A 6945-nucleotide genomic window follows, 5' to 3' on the forward strand; every position below is an offset into this window, starting at 1 on the left:
TCATGAACTTTAGACCAGTCAATCTGCTCTCGTCTTCCTTTTTTTCCTGTAAGCCAAGTCCACGGGTGTCAGTGGAGAAACAACCTGTCTCTTTATTGCTGCATTTCTTGTCATTTTTGGATCACACAAATTGGTGTGCTTTTTCTCTGTGGACTTAGTTGACTCCACGCTTGGATGGCAACTTGTTTGAGTTCAAGCCTTTAAGACTTCAGACACTATTCTGATTGATAACTGGGACCTTCGGCCGTCTTCACCACACTTTGCTGTAGCACTCTTAACTTCAGTGATCATTTCATGAAAGTGAGGATGTAGCAGGGACATGATGTAAGAACTGATTGTGGTTAGGATTTAGTGCCATCCCAAAACCCATTCCTGGATCTAAGTCTTTATTTAATTGATAATTTATTCTAAAATTAATTTTCTGTAATTTGTGGGTAAATATATATGTCCTATCTTTCAATAGTTCAACCATATCTAATGTACTTGTACAATTTCTTGAACAATTGTACGTGTTTTCCAAAACATACTTTTCCTTACTGGAATTTTTGCTATCACCTGCCTCTTCTCTCCCGCCCTCCATAACTCCCTTCAACCACACCCTTGTTATATTTTCTTTTCCTATAGGCTCTACATCCCTGGGTTTCGTTTTCTGAAACATAGTTTCTAAAAATATCACAGTTTCAAGAGATTGAGCCACAATGGGGACACACTCTAATGTAAACAAACATAAACAGACTTTAACAGGATTGTTCTTACAGGGTTGCTGGGATAATATATGTGTTAATACGGCATATCTGGAATTGTATCAAGACCTTGTTTGTTTACAAACCAACAGTACACAGCTCTTGTTACAGCTGTTTTCTTCTATAACAGACATTGTGTGTTTTCCAACTTAAATCCTCAGGTGACAAATGTATTTGGGGCAGAGTCCAGGTCTACCAATGGAGTTCCCGTTTGTGGTCTCACCGATGCAGTCTCTGGAGCAGGACGTGTACCCGGAGGTTAGGACTCCATGTCCCAGTGTTCTGCGGCACCTGGCCTGGGTTCACAGGTTACCCCCAGATGCCCTAGGTTAGTCAGTTCTTTTCTCCCACTGCACGTCATTAAGACCCTGCCTACCTAATGATCCCAGGAGCATCCTCAGTCTCTCCTACCCACACTCCCCAACAGATATGCACCTATGTTCCTCTAAACTTGACAATACCCTCTCCCTCCGGTCCCATCAGTAAGGCTAATCCCACTGACAGGGCCACTTACCTCTCAAGGGGACCCCACCTCAGGATTACATGGCTACCTCTCAGCAGACAGCATGCCCCCCATTTCCCCCAGCCTTTTGATCCCAGGTGTCGTGAAGTGCCCTCCGACCGAGTGACCTATATTATGCTTTCCTGGAGTGGCATGATATCTGGTTCATTGGCACTGGTTGGTTCTTTACCAGGCTATCTGGTTCCCAGCCAGAAGACTGTATGCCCTACAATCCTGAGCTTGTGCCCATTCTTCCACTTATTCCTCTCCCAGTGGACTCAGATAGTATTTGCCCTTTTTTAACTTGACTGACTTCACTCACCTTAATGTGTTCCAGATCCCCCCCATGAGTTGAGGTGTTTTGTGGTTTCAACGCTGTTTTCTCAGGGAAGCACAGTATCTCCTTGTGTGTATGTACCAGCATATTTTTTCTCAACTCTTCTATCGTTGGGCATTTAGGCTGTTTCCAACTATTGTGAACTGTGCTATGACGAAAATGGGGGAGCAAACAATTGTTTGTGCTCTGTTTGTTGTTTCTTTTGGGTTTATGCCCAGTAATGGTATTGCTAGGTCATATGGTAGGTCAGTTTCTTTCTGTTTTTGGTATGCCATATCGCTGTACATAGTGGCTGTAAATATTTACAAGTCCATTAATAGTGGACAAGTGTTCCTATGCCACCACACTCTGTTCAACATTTGTTGCTCCCATTTTTTAAAATTGGGCTATAGTAATGGGCCTTAGGTGGTATCACAATGTTGTTTTGATTTGCATTTCTCAGTTGACTAATGACCTGGAACATTAACTCATGTGTTCATTAGCCATTTGAATGTCATCCTGTGTGATTTATCGGTTCAGGTCTTTTGCTCAACTTCTCAGAGGGTTATTAGTTTTGTTGTTGTTGTTGTAAGCTTATAAAATTCTGTTGTTCTTAGTGATTAATCCTTTGTCAGTTATGCCATTACTAAAAGTATTTCCCAGTCAGTGGGCTCTCTTTTTACTCTTTTAATAAAAATCTTTGGATGTACACAAATATTTTATTTTCAACAGGTTCCATCCATCTGTCTTACCTTCTGTGGAGTATGCTTGTTTTGTTAAGTCCACTAGCCCATGTATTCCCAGTTTTCTCATTGATGATCTTGAGAGCTTTGGTTTTACATGGAGATCTTTAATCGACCTTGAGTTTGTTTTAGTGCATGGAATGGGATATGGGTCTTGTTTCATCCTTCTGCGTGTGGATATTGAGATTTTGCAACACTGTTTATTGAAGTGGTCATCTACTTCCCGTTTAATGTCTTTTGGGTCTGTGTAAAAAACCAATCATCTGTGTGTGGATGTTTTTATTTCTGGGGTTTCTGGTCTGAGCCATTGACCCAAGTATCTGCCATTACACCAGGAACAGCTGTTTGGCACCGGTGGCTGTGTAGTAGGTTTTGAAGTCTGGTGGTGCAAAGTCACAACTCTTTGTTTGTGCTGGAGGAGTCATTTGCCTATCCTGGGCTTGTTCCCTCTCCACATGAAGTTCATAATCAGTTTTTTTTTTCATTTCTTTGAAGATTGTTGCTGGAATTTGGACAAGAATTGCATTGAATTTGTAGATTGCTTTAGGAAGTACTGAATTTTCACTATATTCAATCTTCTGATCCATGAACATGGAATCTGATTCCGTTTGTGTAGATGTCTTTTGGTCTCTTGTAGTAAAGTTCTGTAGTTTTCTTCACACACGTCTTTTGCTTTGGGGGGTAGTTTTATCCCTAGGTACTTCAGCTTTTGCATGGCTACTGTGAATGGTACTGATTTCTTGATATCTTTTTCTCTGTTCCCATCACTGTTATATATGAATCTAGTTGATTTCTGCTAGTTAATGTTGTATCCTGCTGAGTTAGTTAATTGTGCCAACCTGGCTGATAATCACATGTGGGGCTAATTGAAAGGCAGAGGGATAAATGGGCAGTGAGCCTCGCCTTTCTAGTTCTCGGGTCTCTTGCTTTGTGATGGTCGCACCAGGGTGCAGCTACCTTAGTAGTGCCCTGCTTCAGCTTGCAAGATTGACTTCCTACAAGACATCCCCAAGGAGAAGCCACATGGACCTATCCAGATGCAGCCCTGGGTGCTGGAGCAGCCATGTGGAGAAGCCTGCTAGTGCTGAGATGCTTATTCGTTCTCTGACTCAGCTTTCCTCCTGCAGTCGGCATCATTGCCTCTGTTTTGTGAGGTGGAGGACTTTGTGGACTGGTGTTGGGTTAATGGTTTAATGTTGGACTTGGCTTGGGCAGCATTGGGTTGGGATGTTTTCGTGATGCACACTTTCTTTACATAAAACTCTCTCATACATGAGTTGCTGTGGATTTGTTTCTCTAAAGTACCTAGACTAATACACCTGCTAAATACTAAACTCCTCTATTGTTTCCATCAATCTTATTGTTGACCCCTTAAGATTCTCAACATGTATGATTGTATAGGCTGCAAAGAGCAATTGTTTCATTTTTTCTTCACCCAATTGTATACCCTTGATACTTTGCCTCTTTCTTATGGCATTGGCTAGGATATTCAGCACAATTTTAAATATAAGTTGGGATAAGGGGCATCCTTGTTGGGTTCCTTGGTTCCATGAAAATGGTTTCAACTTTTCTACACTAATTGCAATATTAGCTATTGTGGGTTTTTTTTTATGTACATGGCATTTATTGTATTGAGGATTTTCCCTTCTTTTCCTATGTTCTTGAGAGTCCTTTTTAGGAAGGGGTTGGATGTTATCAAATGCTTTTTCTAATTGTGCCATAATTATCAACTGCTATAATTATATGGTGCTTGTTCTTTTTCTTGTTGATGTGATGGATTAAGTTGTTTTCCGAATGTTGAACCATCGCTTCCTGCATCATTGGTATGAATGCTAGCTACATGGTCATGATGCATTATTTTTTGGATATACTGGTGGGATTCTATTGGCCAGGATTTTTGTACCTCTATTCGTGAGAAACATTGGTCTACAATTCTCTATCTTTGTGTGATCTTTGCCAGGTTTTGGTATCAGGGTTATGTTCACTTCATAGGATGAATTTGAGAGTTTTCTATCCCTCTTTACATTCTGGAAGAGTTTGTGTAGGGTTGGTTTAAGATCTTTGAATGCTTGCTATTATTCTCCCGTGAAGCCATGTGGACTGAGGGTTTTATTGGTTAGGAGTTTCTTGATGACTTTGTCTATTTCTTCTTTGCTATGGGTCTGTTCAAGCTCTTATTGTCCCTTTGAATTCATTTGAGGAGAGAGTGATTTTCCAGGTATTTGTCCAGGTCCTCTTAATTATTGAATTTGTTGGAATACAGCCTTTCATAGTACTGCATAATTGATCTTTTTACTTCATTGAATGTTGGGGTGGGGGGGTGGTCCCCATTTCCAGTTCCTATCTGTAACAGTGTACATCCTCTTGTCTAGCCAGATTTGTAAGGTAGAATTGGGACATTGAATGTTGGGGTGGGGGGGGGGTGGTCCCCAGATCTCGAACTGGTCCTCCAGAGTGATTTTGTGATTGTGGAAAAGAAAAAGACAGGCAGCATAGGTGCATAGGAGTTCCTCATCTCATGATAGGGCTCAGAGATTTAATGTATTTTCCAATGGGTACATAAAATGGGGTTTACAGATCTTTCATAAGGCATGCATGTCTTACAGCAATCATATTATATAGTCAATGACTAACATCACAAGCTGGTAACATAATGAACAGGAAATGAGGTGAGTCATCAACTTGACTTTGTGCTAGTTGACCTTGAACTCCCTGAGCCCTCCCCAGGGCTCTGATTGTTTTCAGGTGGTTTGACTATAGAACCTGAATGCTCTTATCTACGGATAACCTCCAGACACAGGGATAAGCTGGAAGCATGCTTGCAGCATCTGTTATGTAGTCACTTTATGACAGTTCCTTTACGGAGGGTTACTGGATGGACTGTTTTCAGTCATAGGGAAGTATATTAAGATTTACTTATATCTCATAATCATGAGGATCTTCCCCTCCCATATTCGGCTTTCCAGACCTGTAATTATAAGCATAGAGGATTTAGCTGCATTACATTCTCATTCAGTCCCTCAGTTTACCACAATTCCCATCTGTATTATGAATTAATTTCAAAGCGCGACATAAGAGGTCTGACTTTCTTCCACAGCCAAAGCTTTCTGCAGAAATATCAAGCAGTTACAAAGACCCAAATGGTGATTATAAGCAAAACAGTTAATCCAGAGCTAAGACTGGGCAATAGACCTTGAACTTGGGCTTCTGGATCAAGTCTTCTAAACCATCTACCAATTGTTTGATCGCATCTGTGCTAGGGGATATTTTCCACCCCTCTTTAAAAGCATCGGAGATCTCTTTCTTTAGCTGTTTTATATCTAATGAAATTGTTACTGCCGGCTATCCCTTGGCCCCAGGAACAGAAAGGCAGAGTCACCGAGGCTGTAAATAACAAAGGAGTTTATTGACTAGCTCAAGCTGGGGCGCAAGTCCCAGAATACCAATGCAGTGGCCACCATAAGACAAGGTCCCCGGCCTGGGGCACAAGCTGAGTTTTTATACTTTACAGGTTACATAAGCTGGGTGAAATTATCTCCCTCTGGGTGAGACTGTCCCCCTCACCCTCCCATAGTTCAATGACTTCATCTGGAGACAATTGGTTGTGTAGGTCTTTTTGGTTGACTGGCTCCACTCTCGAGACATTCCAGTTGTGGTCATTCATGACTTTCCAGGTGTGGTCAACGTCATTGTGATCACTCGGGCCTTTCCAGGTGTGGTCAGCGTCATTGTGATCACTTGGGCCTTTCCAGGTGTGGTCAGCGTCATTTTGGGGGAGAGGGTGGCTTTGTTAGAGGAATGAAACTCAAGGCTGTTAAGAGAAATGAAACTTAAATCTGGAGGACAAAAAAATGACCCTTAGGTCTATTTTAAGAGGCTTGGCCTGTCATAGAGTTACTGCTGCCTTCCTTACAAAGTGTTTCCCTAAATGTCTGCAAATGGTTTCTAATTAAGGATCAATCATGTAAGGGGTCACAGAATAAGGGGTCACAGAAAATATGTGATCAACCAATTACATTTCAGCCTCAATTGCTGTGACCAGATATGGGCACGGGGCGACCATGGGATGCCCCAGAGGTATGAACAGCCCTGGCCATTTCCCATGCTGGTGAGCCTCTGTTGAGGGTTTGGGACAGGGGGCAACGAGGGCAGGGACAAGAGACAGAAAAAAGCAGTGCATTGCAGCCACACTGGACAGTGTGAACATGCATTATCAGCTCGGCTGTGCTCTTTGTAGGCTAGCAGACTAAAGGAAGCCTGACGTGCTGTGAGACTGGGCTTCACATCCCAGTACCCCCAAAAGGCTACCTTACACACAAATCTGGAGATCCCACAGCGAGCTGTTCACATGGGCGATCCTACATCGGTCTGTAAATGTTTATAAAAGAGGTTGACTCCTCTTTCTCGGATGAAACAGTTTGTGGGTTTGAATTGCTGAATCTACTGTTAACAGCCCAATCCTTGACTTTCTGAACAAACAGAAATACACACTCATTCAGACAACAACACTGCCCTCACACATGAATATTTATTTCAAGGAATTAGCTCATGTAATTGTGGGAGACTGATAAGTAAAAACTTGTCAGTCGGGCAACAGGCTTGCAGGTCAAAACTTACAGGTGAGGTCATGAGGAAATTCAA

The sequence above is a fragment of the Echinops telfairi genome, unplaced genomic scaffold, assembly GCF_000313985.2.
Source record: "Echinops telfairi isolate 266 unplaced genomic scaffold, ASM31398v2 ScPeMD7_1957;HRSCAF=2489, whole genome shotgun sequence".
NCBI classification, from domain to species: domain Eukaryota; kingdom Metazoa; phylum Chordata; class Mammalia; order Afrosoricida; family Tenrecidae; genus Echinops; species Echinops telfairi.